Below are 17519 nucleotides of genomic sequence, written 5' to 3'. Positions count from 1 at the left end.
GAATCCGCTTTGCAAATACAGGTCGGACTCGATTATATATAAAAGCAATTTCACATTCAACGTTAATTTTCGAATCCAATACATAATCGAATCACAAAAAAGCTATTTTTCTATTAATGTTTGTCATTCATAGATTAATAAAAAAATTGTTTTCTTGAGATTCGATTATGTATAGGATTTGAAAATAATTAATGAAAAAAAAGGTCGACTATATATAATCGAGTCCGACCTGTACATGTAAGCTGGAGGTATTTTTGTTCTCACCGAAATGTGTTTCCCTAAGATGGATTTCAAAAAGATGCCAAAGGTGCCTGAATCCGCATTGCAAATATATGCAAGCTGCAAGCACTTTTGTACTCGCTTGTCTTTGTGCAGACCGGAATATGTTTCCCTAAAACGTACTTCTAAACTGAGAACCTGGGATAATCGTCATTTCAGATACCAGAGGTGAATGATCTTTCGCGGTTCGAGAACTACGTAAACATGAGAGATGCAAGAATCTCAGAGGGAATTGTAAAATAAACAATACTTCCGTTCACATATTTTGGTGGTCCTAGGCATCATATCAAACGTGAAAGGACCATCATCTAATTTACTTGTAACGAAGAACATAAACTATTACAATGCATGAATTGATCTTACATGGCAACTGTTCAAACTTTTTACTTACAAAGCAAATATGTTGAATTGAATTGAAATCGAAAAATGTCCCATTCAATCGATAATTCAATCAATACTTGACTTACTAAGACAACAGTAGTCCCACGTCAACCTTGCGGTTATATCGTAGATATAACCCACCCATTTTTTTAGTAACAGAAAAAGTTTCTTAGAATTCAAAGACATCAAATAGAATTCGAGAAAAAGAATAAGGGTATCTTTTACAACGTTATGTTCTTCTTCGCTCCCTTCGAATAAAATACTGTACTAAACTCCGTAGATTATGTCTAAGGGTGGGTTTAGACTAGTTATATATTCATGTGAAGAAATATGATGAGATTTATAGAAATCGCATCAACCGTTTACACTAGCGTGAACTTCTATAATGAATATATTCATATTTTCGGTGAATTTATTCACCTAAAGTAGAACTGCATCCAACTTTAGTGATTTCTCACCAGTGAGAAATTCACAAGCGTTTACATATGCTGAATTTATTCAAGTTATATATACCTCGAATAAGTGTATCATATTTATTCTCACCCGTTTACACCTATTTTCACGTGAATAAATCCATCTATAGCTATAGATCTCCCTAATGTAAACCCGCCATTATGGCGTTGGATGCAGTTCTACTTTAGGTGAATAAATTCACCGAAAATATGAATATATTAATTATAGAAGTTCACGCTAGTGTAAACGGTTGATGCGATTTCTATAAATCTCATCATATTTCTTCACATGAATATATCACTAGTCTAAACCCACCCTAAGGATAACTTTTTGAGCAGACAAAATTTAACGAATCTACGTAGGTCTACGAATATTTCCGTAGTCAGTCATAGAAACCACGAACTCGTTCCGAGCGAAAAGTGATCCATTTCATCCCAATCAACGGTAAAACAATTTATTTCGGATTAGAAGCATCATTTCCTTTGGTTTTGAATGGTCTCAGTGACCTGCGGGACACACAATCGCCAATAAAATTTGTGAACTAACAACTATTTATGTTACGAGTGTCGGAACTGAATCACAGCTCTTAGGGACAACACAGCCTACAATATAAAACTGATTGGGAAATCCACGCACATAAAACCCAATAATTAAGCCGGTTAGTGTCTGATTTTCTCTTTCGCGTTTTTTATGTTCATTTTTCTTTCGCCAATTCATGGTTAACGATGAGGAGAAACGAAAAAAAGAACTGTGCCAATCCGCAGCACCGTTCACACTTGTTGCCCATGTTTACCTTCACGATTTGCAACAACCAAGCAAAAAAAAACACCGGCCGCGATCACAACCAGCTGAAAAAAAAACGGACAAAATCAGTTTTGATTCTATTCTGCCTCCGCTTCTGCACAAATAATTTCACAAATGCTCCACACGATTGCTTTTATGCACCGACAGCACAGAGAGAAAAGGCCCTCCCCTTCATCAGCGGAGACTTTCCGTCGATTATTTTGAAATTTTATCTTCCAATTAGCACTTTTGCAATACCTATTTTATTCTCTTTTTTTAATCTTTACCCAAACACAGACAAGCACAAACAAAAACACACAGCACACACTTGAATGTTATTAATGATGATGTTATATTCTTCTGTCGGGCTTCCTAATTAAGCACGATGACGGATGATGGCGCCCCGAAACAAGTTTTTTTGTGACTTGTTTTTTTCGGTTCATCACAGAATCAAATATGCACTTGCGTTTAACAATAACGATAACAACATTTCAACGCACCTCTCCAATTTGCTTTTAACCGCACTGTCAAACAATGATTCACACACTTTTTTCTCGGAAAACCAATAAACCAACGTAATACCGCGCGCTCGACACAAAATCGCAACGCAACGCGAACGCGCGAATTATGCGGAGTGCGCTGTAACAAATAGTATTCCCAAGAGTTGTTGCAGTAACCGATACTCTCTGTGGCTCTGATGTATTGTAGTAGGATAGGACCCGTATGTCAACGTGACGTGTGATGTGTGCTACACCACACCACCAATGCAACAACGACACACTCCAAAACACGTCTAGCCAAGACGAACTTACTCTCGAGACTGAGTCGCGCGAGGACCCACATCGGCGTCGGGCTCCTCGGACCCGAACATCGGTCGGATCTGCTCGTCAATTGGTGCAAGTGTGTGCGTGGTGGGGAGCTTCCGAATGTTGTGCTCCAACACACATCGCTTAGTGAGTGGAGTAGTGGGATGGTTGGGGGGTAATGTGAGGGCAAACAAAACGAAGTTTGACGGGGTGGGTGAGAAGAAAATGAAACCGTTTACGAGCAACGTGTGGCCGGAAAGTGAGGATAGAATGTAATATATTAGTAATTCATGGGACATGGATTGGATTCGCCTGCATGCACTTGTTGGAGTGTTGGTTTGGGCATTAATTAATTGTCCACTAGTTCGCTATCAAAGTTTCTTGAAGTTGAAGTATTCTATGCAAAATCGCAACTATTTTTAACGTAGGACTACGCCTTTCGGGAACGTAATTGTGGGTACAGATGAAAATTGATGTCCAGTAGGGTGCCAATGAATGTATGGGAAGAAATCAACAATAAAATTTGTAAAAGTTATCCCATACAAAATGTTCACCGCCTCGAAAAAACACTTTATGCAAAATTTCAGCTCAATTGGACTCAAGAGTGGCGTAAAGCAGTCAAAGTTGAGTTTTTTGAAAATCGAAAAATCACCGGAAATCTGAGTTTTTAAACATTTGTTTTTTATGCCAAATGTCCTAAAGTTTCATGGCACGTCGAGACTTACAATTATCTAAAAAAAATGTAAAAAAAACAATGGAAAAACGACCGAGCGACAAACAAAATTTCATTTGACAAAAAAAAATTTAACAGCATTTTTTTTTCAAGGTAACAGTAAGTATCGACCTTTTGTGACATTATAAGACATATGACATTAAAAAAAAATTAAAAACCCCGATTTCCAGTGATTTTTCGGTTTAAAAAAAATTCAAATTTTAACAACTGCGACACTAAAAATGAAGTTTGATTGAGCTAATATTTTGCATTGGCTATATTATCGTGCGAACCAACATTTCGCAGCAAGTTCCGAATGAAAAATCGAGATAACTATTTTTAGTGGCACCCTAAACCATAGGTTTTGCATCGCATTCCGAATAAAACCAAGTCCCAAAGTGTCGACCTTTGGCAATTTTTTCTTCGAGATGACATTAAATCTCCACAATTTTAAGACATTTGGAATCAAAAAAAAAAAATATGAAAACCCCGATTTCCTTTACTCCCCCCTTGGGAAGCTTTTCGATTTTCAAAAAACTCAAATTTTGACCGCTTTGCGCCATTCTCCCTTAAGTCCAATAGAGCTGATATTTTGCATAGGGTGTTTTTTTCGAGGTGGTGAACATTTTTTATGGGGAATTTTCTAGAATTTCGAGATGACCGTTTCCATTGACTCTCTAGTGTGTCATTTTTAATGATTGGATTCACATTCTTTATGAATTTATGGATTTTTTTTGGCACCAATCGGTTCGGAAACTCTCTAACAATCAATCTTTTGCAATATATTAAAATTTTAAAATGTACAATAGTTAATATGGTAACGAAGCGTTCAAATAAGTGCTTTTTATGGTTCTTATTGTTGTGTGGCATGCTAGGAGTTTATTTAACATGTGGTCTTCTGCGATCGCGGCGTATTCTGTTCAAAGATATTCATAATCAACATGCTACATGTACCATAATCCAATGTCAACTATGCGATCATATCTCGGACATACTCTTCAAGTATTTATCGATCTTTTTCGTTTTCACAGAAATGCTTATAAACCATGTCCTTCTTCATAGGTGACTCCAACATCGCTACAGGAATTTCGTCTACTCCACGTAGTTTTAATAGAAGTACCGGTAAGTTTCTTCGTTTCTTTTCCAAAAATTAATGCTTTATTCTCCAAAATCGTTACCAATTCAATATTCACAGTATTGCCCATCGCTAGTCACAACTTTTTTCCATCTTTTTGGCAATTCACGGATCCCTTTGCGGAAATAATCGACCGGTTTGTCAGCTAGCCACGAATCGATCCAATTTTTGACATCATCGAAATCGGAGAAGTGCTGGTCAACCAGGCCATGTTGCATCGATCGAAAAAGGTAGTAATCGGGGACGGAACAATGTCTGGAGAATACGGTGTGTGGGATAGGACCTCCTATTTCAGCGTTTCCAAGTATGTTTTGACCGGTTTCGCGACATGCGGCCGAGCATTGTCATGCTGCAAAATAACATTATCGTGTCTTTGCTCATATTGTGGCCGTTTTTTCCTTCAGTGCACGGCTCAAACGCATCAATTGTTGTCGGTAGAGGTCCTCCGTAATGGTTTCATTCGGTTTTAGCAGCTCATAGAACCCCACACCCAGCTGGTCCCACCAAATAACAGCATAACCTTCTGACCATGAATATTCCGCGCGGCCGTCGATGTTGTTGCATGGCCGGGGTATGCGTACGTTGCCCGACGTTTAGGATTGTCGTAATGGACCGCCTTTTCATCGCCAGTAACGATTCGATGCAAAAAACCCTTTCTTTTATGCCGTTGGAGCAGTTGTTCGCACGTGAAAAAACAGCGTTCGACGTCTCGTGGCTTCAATTCATACGGCACCCAATGTCCTATTTGCTTTTAAACGATCGGATATGGTTTGCTGAGCTACTCCGAGTGTATCTGCAAGTTCTTGTTGCGTTTGTGACGGATCTTGATCGAGTAAAGCCTACAATTCTTCATCTTCAAACTTTTTTGGCAGCCTGGAACATTCTTCATTACCACTTTTAAACCATGCAAACCACGCCTGTCGCCTGACAGTTGGAGCATGGACACCGTAAACTTCCACCAAAATGCGATGCTCTTCATATTGAAGTAATGAAGTAACACTCCCCGCAAACTCTCGTTGGTACGAAATTCGACAAATTCGAAGTGGCAGAAAACTATGTTCACGCCTTTGACTGTATTCATAGTGGTAAGCTCGAGAATGTGCGTTTACCAGGAAAAATAATCTAATTGATGAATACAAAAATAAAAGAAGACTAAAAAGTCTTCAATCACGATGATGATAGTAGTAGAAAACAAAAACACAAACTTAAGCCGAGAGAATAAAAAATTAAGATTGAAATTAAGAAAATTGAAAAATCAGAAGGGAGTTGCTAAAAAAATCAAGGATTCTCGAAATAAATATGAGAAAAGAAATGAAAGGAATTCTGTATTCAATTTCATAGAAAAAATGAGAACATATTAAACTTGGGAACCTGAATTGAATATTGAAACACAGTAAAACTAGAAGGGTAACAAAGAGGTTTTCATCTGGACATAAGCAGCTTTCTTTTGCATAAAACCTATAAACAGAAATAACGATGTTTAACTATGAATCAAATACGAGAAATAAATAAGAGAAAAAATAATCAATCGGGAAATTTATAAAACAAAACAAAAAATATCTAAAAGAAAAGGAATCGAAAAACTTTTTTTTAATAATTCAAGAACACAACACTAAAGAATCAATGAATCCATGAATCCATCAGTATATTTCATTAAAATGAAAAAAGTAATGGAGTATTCGAAGGTCCGACGAAAACTGATAGGTTCCTGAACCGATAAACCGGGCAATTGCACAAAAATCGAAGCACCAAAAATCTGTGTCTGTTGTTTTAACCGAAATAGATAATAAAGGAAATCAAAAAACCGAAAAATGTTTGAGTCGATGTATCCAAGAACTAAGAAAAAAAAAACTAAACATAAATCATGAGAATGAAAGTCGAATAAAAACTTAATAAAATCTTATAATCTATATAATAAATGTCCAACAGTGGTCAAGGTGACCACTTAATTTCAATTTTCCGACTTTTTCCCGCACAAATTCACGAAATTCCCGACTCTTAAAAATGAAGCTGTCATAAGTTGAAAATTGATTTTTGAAACCCGAATTGTGAAAATATTTTTACTTTACCGTTTCCAAGATCCGCATGTGACAAAAAATTGGGCGGTCTGTTTCTCAGCAACCGGTTCTGGGTTGGATGAAGAATTCAGCAGATACGGACGGGATTGTTTCTGGAATATATGCACCCAGGACCTGAAGCATGGCCCGGATACCCTCTTCGATCAGTTCCTGAGTTGAACCAAAAATCCATAATGCGACTCTTCTATGCAATCGAAATCATACAATTAATTCAATGTAAGTTAAAATCGAACCAAATTTCGATGAAAACAAGGCATCCGTCATCTTGGTACACCAGAAAGAGAAAGTTGTTACATCTCTTGCGACGTTTTACCGCGCTAAAATGCATACAGTAACATGAAAGCAGGAGTTTTAATATTATTTGTTGACGAATATCACAATCGATCAATGATTCTAATTGGTGGGATGGGGTGTATTTTTTGTTCTGGGTAGTTCCGAAGAGATATCGATTCCACTTTGTGCTTTAATAATTATTTTTCAGCTAAACGAAGTGGATTGTAATAATATTATTCAAAAGCTGAAATGTCTAAGAATTATATGCTTATTAGTTATTGACCTGAAAACTTGCTTCAATAGCTTAAAAATTGCTTTGAAAACAGGATAATGAAAACTGGTTCCCGTTCGGAAATCTATTTCAGAAACATCGTTTGATGTTTGCTGAAACGGACACGGTTTGCTGAGGAGCGTCGAACGACAATAAAGTGTCTTTGTCAAGACAGGTGGAGAAAACGTTCGGAGTGGGTTGTCCCCAAGGGCTCTTCTCGGGGATAGAGACGAATGAACTGCGAACGTTTAAAGTCTCTATAATCCAATAACAACAACAAGAAGAAGAGGGAGAAATCCATTTTGCTCACACCGTTATCGACCGATGATTCCAACTGTCGGGGGATGGAGAGGGAATATTATTTGCGCTGGGTATTTCCGAGGAGGAATCGATTCCTTCTTTGAGCGTTGATAATTCTTTTCCGGGTAAACGAAGTGGTATGATAATCACTTCATTTGAAAGATGAAATGCCTAAGAGCTACATGATTGTTATTCATTGATTGCTACGCCTACGGTAGTCCTACATCCACTTTGCTGTCATATCACAGATATAACCCACTTCTAGTTTTTTATCCGGGACACGATGGAAACAAATGATCTCATCCCGACAACAAATGCCTGCTGTGGTTCAATACACTCATAATGTAATTCTGTGAAAATTGCATCAATCCCGAAAAATGGGTAAATAAATGAAAAAGGAACGGAATCAAAACGAGAAAAGTGCGCGGAGTTCGAGCCCATTATGGACCGATAAAAAATTAATAGGAATAATTTTGGAACTCCAAAAATGTAACAATGTCAAACATAACATTTTTTATGTTTTCAGCGTTCGAGATCCATATTCTGAGAACGCGATAACAAAAACTAGACAAACCAAATCCTCCTCACTTCCAAGGGAGACGAAACATAACGGACTGCAGTGCAGCAAAACGGAGAAATCAGAAATTCAAATCGATTCGTCGCAACGGAACCGCCGGAATCGTAATCAAACACAAAACACGAATCAGCAAACGGATAAAAATGAGACGTATGGATCATTCTGTTTCTCAGGTTTCACGTGCGCAAACACAGAAATTTCAAAAAGAGATTAAGCTTAAAAGACGTATTTCACATACCCGCTAATGTGACCTGGTTTTGGCAAAGCGAACGTCGCAAAACCGAAACCAAAATATCAATTAACGCAGGTGTGAATTCCAGCTAAGCTGTTTGTGTTTGCAGCAACAAGACAAGATAATACAAAATTGTTTTCCTCCGCTGCGAATGGTGGTTCCCCAAACAAGTGGGGAGTATAAGTGTAGTGGTTTACCACCACCACTACCACTAGTCAGTAGTTAACAATTTACAACAAACTCTTAAAAGGAACGGTTTATTCATAAACTGTTCGTAGTGAAAATGGCAAGTCGGAACGACGGCGGACGGGTTGTGGAAAAAGACATCGAAACTCTTGAACACATCGACATTACGCAGCCGATCACTGCGCCACGAAGTGTCCAAGTGAACCCTGAGCGGAATTATCATCTGATAGCGCGGAGAGGAAAAATCCCGCTTTGCACACAAATGATGACGCTGTTTTTTGTTGACCTACACCAGGTCTGAACCGCCATGTATGCATCGTACCTCAACCAGTGGGACAGCGCATCATTTCAGTCCAATTGACAATCAACGACACCCACCTGGCAAATGTGACAGCAGCTCGCTGTCGGCTTCTCGCTCACACTTATCAGGATGGAGGGAAATTTGCAACTTTGTGTATTATGATGCTTTTACATTAGTATATGGCGTCGTAGCATGCGGCACCGCGGAACATATGGCTTCAAAAGAATGGGAATAGATTTGGCGTGAAAATGGGTTTTAGGGTTCTGAAGACAACCTCTCAGCCACATACCATGTTATTCCTCCACCGGAGCAATCGCTTGAATTCGACGAAAACGCAACAAAAAATCGCGATAAACACGTTCTTCTCGGAATTTCCGCTTCGCAAAGAGTCATATGTGGAGCACAAATTTGAATTGCGTGTGTTGCTCTGGGGATGCTTCTCTTCCTATCGATGTGTTGGTACTTTGTTATCTTCCTGTTAGAATAAGGCAGCCTCCTCTGTGGTAGGTTTGCCAATATAAACAGCGTAGATCGTGTGGACAAACGACATCAACAATTCTTTGGCGTGGTAATCAGTGACGGCGGCGGTGGTGGTGGTTGTACCTCGCTACCGTTGGCGTTTTTTGTGTGTTGTACAAACGCTCCATCTCGTCTACAGTGGATGGGGTTCTAAAAATAGATACTGCGCTGTGCCTGTTTGCGCACTTGTTGTCATCATGTTCTCGAACACAACGAACTCCACACCCTGTGAGGTTGTAGTCGTACGTGCTTTTTGCACGTGCGATGATCTGTGGCGAGTTCAAAACAAAAACCCGCTGGTGAGATGGTGTGCGAAGGCTCAGGACCTTACACGGGGCAACTTGCCAAGAAGGTCAGGGACAGGGTGTAAAGGCGTAAATATGGAGTAAGATTTGGTAAAGTGTGGAGCGGTGGTGTGATAATGAACAGTTATTTCTCCTCTTCTACTTCGGAGTCTGTGTCGAACTACAATGTTTGCGTACCGTTCGGATGAGAATATATTTGTGCCGGAGTGGGAGAGCGTGCGGACGAGAATTTACACTACCACATCACATGAACACTTTTTTCTACTATTTGTTGACACTCCGTGGCTCATATCCTGATCAAACCGAACTTTTCTAGCACCGCCTTCGACAACAATTGGAGTACAAATCTACACGTGTAGCATAGAAATAAACTTCTCGTTGGGAACTTGCGTGATGCATTTCATTTAGACTTCACCTCAAATCAAAGAGAGCACCAATATCCCGTTCTTAAAATAAACCCCACTGCGATGGTGTTATGTTTGGGCGTGTTCTATTTCGGTATCCACAGAGTGCTAACTTTAGAGCGATCCCCGATCCCAATCACTCTCATTATTCTCTCGAAATTCTGCAATTGAACTTCTGCCAAAAGGTGCTCTGTTCGACCCACACTGCTCCTACACTGGTTGCATCCCGCGTGAACCGCATTGTTGCAATCAGCATCATCATTGGCGGTGGCACTAACCAAAGATTTACTCACGATGTTGCATCATTTGTATGCAACATACGACGATACAAACGAACACGGAGAAAGCGATAGCTGTCCCAGACCCCACGCATCAACCAAGCCTCCGTGGCGCAATCGGCTAGCGCGTTCGGCTGTTAACCGAAAGGTTGGTGGTTCGAGCCCACCCGGGGGCGCTTAGCTTTTTTCGTCCTATTTATGGACAGTTCAAATTCGATTGCAGGACGACTACTTTTTTCTGGTGTCGGCTCTCGCACCTAGCTTTGCCAATTATTTAAATAAACTTTTAATCCATTTCTGTCACGTGAAAGAACTTCCCAACCAAATGAATCAACCATTTCCTTGACCCGTTTTGCAGCGTGTGGTGGAGCATTGTCATGCAACAAAATCACTTTGTGTTCTTTTTTTGGTGATCTGATCGTTTTGATATAGGATTACGTCTTTCATTTCTATAGTGGGCTGCAGTCTTACTTGTTTCACAAAAAACACTGCGTCCGGAATAAACATGTCCACGCTGCTGTTCACAGTTTTGTGTTTGAGTACAAACATGATTTTTTCGCACCTATGTTAGAAAATGTGACATGTTTGTATTCGTGGTATGTTTGGACATACGATGTTTAATCTAATGTTTCACATGATGTTCGAACATGGTGTACAGTTTCTCTTGCATTTTCACCCCAAGCACCGGCAGTGCGTAGAGTAGAAGAAGCGAATCGGACACCACACCACCACCACCACTCAACGCGTGGTGTGTGGGTATGTTGACATGGAAAAAATGCTTTCCTTTCATGACAATGGGTGCTTCATCAAAAATATTGGGCAAATAAAATAAACCTCTTTTTCTGTTCTGAACAAAATAAACATCGATTGATATGAGAGTTTTTCATATTTGATATCATTATTTAGTGCACGCATCAATTTATATATTGAATTCAAGTAACATTCGCTATTATTAGCTATTTGTACAAGTACTAAAATTGAATTATTCAGCAGTGACCACGGGAGCAACAATTTTGGCTGGATCTTTGAATACAAATGGCCAATACTACTTGTTCGCGACGATCGCGACCCGAGCTATAAAACGAGCGGAGAAGAGGAGAAGAAAGGATGATGCAATCGCATGCACACATAGCATATGTAGTGCAGTGTAAGTGTAGCTTTTAGTTTTTTCCTTCATTCAGTTTGTGATAACATCGAGAAATTAATGGTGTGTTTTAGCCGCTGAAATTTCTCTGCTGGTTCTGCTGTGTGCCGCTGAAGGTTGCATCTAAAACAAATTTTTGGGTATTTATTTTTTTGGTCAGCATTTGTACGACGTCGCCCGCTATGCAGTCGGCTCCCCAGACTTTAATTGCCAACATGCACGCAAAAAAAAAATAGAAAGCTTCTTTCTATTCAGAGAATGTTTTCTTTGAACGAAACCAAGGATTATTTAATCAGACTTGCAAAATGTGCATGAACGATCTATAAAACTTTACTTAGTCGCGGCATTACATACACACACTCTTTACAGCCAAAGGTTGTACCGCTCATAACAACTCTACACGATCATTCTATCCTGGATTCCTCGAGTCGAAAAAGACGCACCACGCTAGATATGGGGTGCAGACTAGGGGGTCGTTGCTGATTAACGGTCAGCTGCATCCCAATAGGAAGTATCCCATGTCGGGCACACGTACAGAGCACTGAAGACTACAACATCCCAATTATGAGAACACTTGTAATACTAACCACGAGCCAACCGCGAGTAATCGGTTACATATTACTAACATAGTTGTAAGCAAACATTGTCAAAATATTGAACTCCCAGCCCCGTTAGGCTGACGCCATATGAGCCTTAATAAAAATATATATTTTGGTGCATGAACTTATAGCCTCTTAGTTCGTGCAATTTTTGAAATGCGAACTAAATTTCAAGTTCGTTTCTGTGAAAAAGTATTCTACGAAGAAATGTTTTGCGATGAATAATTTCTTTCCGTGTATAAAAAGAAACGAAACGAAAGCAATGAATACTGCGACATCGGGTGATATGTTTCTACATGATGTTCTTGAATTATAAACATCGTGTTTGTTTTCACATGTCTATGTTTGTGTATCATTGTTCATGTTGGGGATAGTCACTCAACACTAGCGTTCGAATCCAAACAAAAATATGGAATTTTCACATCGCGTGGACATGTGTAAGTGTTTTTCGGAAGACTGCTGGGCTGTATGTTCAATGTTTTAAAAAAGAGAGCGTTACATTAGAGAAACAATATTTTGAGCGGTCATATCTCCCTAGGTAAACCTGCAATTGCATATTGGTTGTGATGAGAACAATATTAGGGCATTAAAACATAAATAACAAATGTAAATCTTTAAGAGCCGTCCTTTTCAGGACGATAAAACAGTCCTGAAAAGGACGGCTGGGTTCTCGGATTTTATGCAGTTCCAATTCGTTGTCAGTTTCTTAAGCCCTCTTCTCGGTCTTCTTTGGCAACAGAATAGTCTGGATGTTGGGCCAGTTGCAAATGATGGGAAATAATTCTGGTCTTCTTGTTATCACGGACGGCGTTCTTGCCAATTCGAAGACTTCAGCGGCCTAATATGTCATCACTGCGGCCAGATGAACGAGTGCTACGGCTTCAGCCCCTTTCGGCATAGTTTCCTTTCCTGAGCAGAAGATGGCTACGATCGACCGAGAACTGTAATCCAGCACGGGACTTTGCCATCCCCTTAAATGTGCCTCCTTTACAATGTCCAGATATTTTATTATGTTCTATAAAAATATATTATTCACGGGCGAAACGAGCTGTACTGATTAGTTTTTCGATTGGTTTGGTTTGATTTCTGTATCCAATCACGCTCGACGCTCGTCAGCATGCGATGTTGCTTCGATGATCACCAAACGGAAAATGAAAATTCGGATTTTTTTTTACTTAAATTCACTCTGCTTCTTAATTTTGTTTCCATGATAATATAATATTACATTTCAAGTGATCAACCCAGGGTTCGACATCTTTAAGTTGAGAAAAATATCGATCGATTGAACTCTCTTTTATACCTACTCCTCTCTCAGGCGGAGCTACGAGTATAAGGAAGATACAATATGATCGAAAGAGGACGGGTGTACGTTCTACCCTGTCTAAGTATAAAACACGACGTTTCCTTTGGTTTTCGGCCTCTAAAATTGAACATTATTTCCGCTCGAACAGTAGACGCGTACAACGACACAGCGAGTTCTATAACAACCAGTGGAAAGGCGGCGTAGAAGTTCGAAAAGGCCAATATCTCCAAAAGCTACGAATATCAGGAAGATACAATATGATCGAAAGAGGACGGGTGTACGTTCTACCCTGTCTAAGTAGAAAACACGACGTTTCCTTTGTTTTCGGCTTAGAGGCGAATGAACTGAAAAGTTTAAAGCCTCTAAAATTGAATATCATCGTCGTTTTCGGCATTATTTCCGCTCGAACAGAAGACGCGTACAACGTAACAATGAGTTCTATAACAACCAGTGGGAAGGCGGCGTAGAAGTTCGAAAAGGTCAATATCTCCAAAACCGATAAGAATAAGATAGTTTGTAGAAAGGATCAAACACCTACAAAATGTTGAAGCAGGTCATCCTGATACTGGTTTTTCATTGAAAGTCATGAGCATCATGAATATCTTTGTGAATGCCTTTTCAAAAGCATTGCCGCTGAGTCATCTCGTTTGATCCATTACAAAATTACTTCTCGTGAAAAACAAACAGTCCGTTTGCTGCTACCACCAAAAATTGGCCAAACACGCTGTCTCCGAAGCAACCAAAGCAACGAAATATACTAGCTCCAAATGACTCACGTAGCATATAATCAATTACCCTTTTCAGGGGCACAAAGCTTGTTGGATAAGAGTCCAGAAAACAGTTAGTCTTCTATAAGCGTGTGTGCATTACTTATCAGCCTACCTTCGAAGCATCCCGTTGTCTGCATGTATACTTCACAAAATTCTCCATAATGAATTCAGCCCGTGAAAAGGTATAATCCCAGCGAATATTATACTGTTATGACGTTCATTAGTGCCGGACATCTGGGTATCGATTCGTACCGAAGAATAGGAATTGTCTTGTCACATACGCATTGTTTGTCCCTCTAAATTGTGGCGGAGCATGAATTCATCATCAATTTCTCATCAATTCATCATCATCAAGAAACAGTAAAAACGAAAAATCTATATTATTCCAAAGCGCGACTTAGAATAATAACCAAACACATCATTATAGAACTTTCAATCCAGTTTCAACACCAAGGAGAAGTCTCGCAACATGTGACACGTGACTCAAACCGGCTACTGACTTACTATCAGAACGTTCGGGGACTGCGCACCAAAATCGACGATTTCTTTGTCGCTGTCGCGGAGTCACATTACGATATTATCGTTCTCACGGAGACCTGGCTAGACGACCGTATTTTTTCACCACAACTGTAAGGAAACACGTTCACCGTATATCGAAATGATCATAATCCACGTAACAGCTCCAAATCACGCGGCGGCGGTGTTTTGATAGCTTTCGCATCCAGGTTAGGCGGTTTTATTGATCCCACTCCAGTGTGTGACACTCTCGCACAGCTTTGGGTCAAAATCCTGATGGAAGGTCTGGTCGTTAGTATCAGCGTACTCTATTTACTACCCGATAAGAGAGCTGATCTCAACAGTGTAGAAAAGTATATTGATCCCACAGAAGCCACCATTTCTCAGCTTGGAGCACAGGATGTTTCATTTGTGTTCGGCGACTACAATCAATCTGGATCAATCCCGTCAAACGCTCCACCTTCCATTGACTGCTCGTCTTTCGGCTGCTTCTTCGGCCTAACTCGATGGCTTCTGTTTCCATGCACTAACGTTGATCAATTCAGTGCTGGACAGGAATGGCCGCTTGTTCGATCTAGTGCTAGCAAATGATGCTGCATTATCAAGGTGCTCGATTATTGCTGAGGCTACTGATGCTGTTATTCCGCTCGACATCATCATCCAGCATTACAGGTAGACGTCAATCTATCGTCGCCAATCGAATTTGAAGTTGTACCAGATCTGAGTTGCCTCAACATCCAGAAAGCTGATTTCGCTGCATTATGTCGAACAACAGTTCAGGTTGACTGGATATTTCTGGAGACCATCGAGGATATGGATGCTGCTGTTGCCAGGTTTACCGATATCATGTCTTGTATCATCGCTGGTTGCGTACAGAGGGCTGCACAGAAACCAGTCTGGGGCAATAGAAGATTGGGAGAACTAAAGAGATTGAGATCTTCTGCTCTCCGGCGTTTATGCAGGCGGCGTTGTACACTTGCAAAACAAGAGCTGAGCCGAAGTAGCAATGAATACCGTTTGCACAATCGTTTCCTGTATAAGCAGTAAACGAGGCGTATGCAAGGAAATCTCCATAGAACCCGAAGCTTTTCCGATCTTTTGTCAACTCCAAGAGAATGATAGAAGGCTTACCCGTAAGTATGTATTTTGGGAACCACCACTAAGAAAAGAAAACTACCGAGGAGTAGTTTCCTGATGTAAAAACTATTCATCAGATCAGCATAGATTCTTCCCAAAAAGATCAGTCGCTACCCCCGATACCTATACTTAGCTCGTTAGCTCGATATACTTTGGAGTTCGGCGCAGTTGTCTTGTGCCCATTTCAAGCAAATTGGATTTCGAGGATTGAATCTATTCAGCGGAAATTCGTACGACATGCTCTCCGGAACCTTCCGTGGCAGAATCCACTAAACTTGCCATCATACGTGGCGCGTTGTCAACTTTTGGGACTGGAGACGCTTGAGAGAAGGCGTTTCAACGCTCATGCTAGGTTGGTCGCCAATCTTTTGACCGGAGGTTTCAACTGCCCTGCACTGTTGGCTCGAGTTAACATGTATGCTCCTGAACGTACTCTTCGTGCCAGAAACTTTCTGTATTTTGAAGAGCGGAATGTGAGTTATGCGTTGCACAAACCTGTCCGTTTTATGTCAGTCTGTTTGAACGAAGTTATTCGACTTCAATATCTTCTCGGACACCTTTTATAGACGACTCACTCGTAGATGATTTATTGTTTTGATTTTGTATTGTTTTTATTTTATTTGATTAATGTATTAGATGGAGTAGTGGTGTTTAGTATTAAATAATCATTTAGAATAAATGTGTGTCAGATTTTTAAAATAAATAAATAAATAAATATGACCGAATAAATAAATATGGGATGTTCACGAACGGTGCAATCGACCGACAATTCCAGTTGTGTAGGGTACGTAATTTGCACTGTATTTTTTCAAAAAAGGAATCGAAAATTCCGGTGGATCGCTGGTTTGCACAGAAAAGTATCATCCTGATTTGTACACCACAGTTACCGAACACTTTAATGGGTTCTTTAATGGGTTCTGGAATTTTGAAAACATTGTTTTCTCACTCTTTAGTATCAGCCAGTTTTTTATACTTGAGAAACCAACACAGTGCGGTGAGACTCGTATAAAATATCAATCAAAGTATTCATCATGTGTATCTAAAATCGTATAAAATGTAAAAACACGATTTGTGTATAATTGATGGATAAGGTCGTATATCGATATAACGAGCATCGTAGTATCTCTATATGCAGTATTATGCACGTTAATTCAATTAATTTTACTAGGTCTGTTCAAAAAGTATCACGGCTCTCGGATTTACGCGGGTTACTTATATTCGATTCTAGATTTTTTGTGGCATCATGTCTCTCACTTACGCTGACAAGTACGGCTATTTTGAATGTTCAGTAAGTTTTTGACAACTGCTTTTCTTACACGTGTTTTGGTTCATCTTCGATTTTTGCCTATTGCAAAAATGGATCAAAGAATCTGTATCAAATTTTGTGTGAAAAACAAAATTAGTAGCCTTACGTCAACCTTGCGGTTGTATCACAGATATAACCCACCCTCAGTTTTTCATCCAAAGTACAATACAAATTGATCAATTGTTGTCGGTAGCATTCAGTATTAACGGTTTCGCCAGGTGCAGTAGCCCATAGTTAATCAAACCCTTCTAACCCCATCGAATTCAAAGCACTGTCTTCCTTCCACAGGTAGTTGGCCGGGCAACCCGACTTACCCAAAATTGTTGACACTTAGGATTCTCGAAATAAACTTACTTTTCATCACCAGTCACAATCCCATGGAGGAATGACTTCTCTATGTACCTGACGAGCAGCAGTTCACATGTGATTTTTTGGTGTTACGCTGTATTTCGTTCAGCTCATGTGAAAGCT

At 39.8% G+C, this 17519-nt stretch overlaps 1 protein-coding gene and 1 non-coding gene across 12 annotated transcripts in view; one reads left to right on the top strand and one right to left on the bottom strand.

The window, feature by feature from the left end:
• Positions 1-17519, bottom strand: part of LOC129775285 (histone deacetylase 4) — a 138777-nt gene that overhangs the window by 58374 nt on the left and 62884 nt on the right. For 3 of the 11 annotated variants that reach the window (XM_055779966.1, XM_055780297.1, XM_055780560.1), the window contains exon 1: positions 2397-2704. The exons of 5 other annotated variants lie outside the window; for them this stretch is intronic. The gene's annotated coding sequence lies outside the window, so the exon portion shown is untranslated. 3 more of the 11 variants (XM_055780133.1, XM_055780047.1, XM_055780218.1) reach the window with 3 other exon arrangements.
• Positions 10376-10449, top strand: Trnan-guu (transfer RNA asparagine (anticodon GUU)). Its single transcript has one exon. It is a non-coding gene; the product is annotated as a tRNA-Asn (tRNA).

The sequence above is a fragment of the Toxorhynchites rutilus genome, chromosome 1 (assembly GCF_029784135.1).
Source record: "Toxorhynchites rutilus septentrionalis strain SRP chromosome 1, ASM2978413v1, whole genome shotgun sequence".
In the NCBI taxonomy this organism is placed as follows: Eukaryota; Metazoa; Arthropoda; class Insecta; order Diptera; family Culicidae; genus Toxorhynchites; species Toxorhynchites rutilus.
The sequence above is the reverse complement of the archived record's forward strand: the minus strand, read 5'-3'. Positions and strand labels throughout refer to the sequence as shown.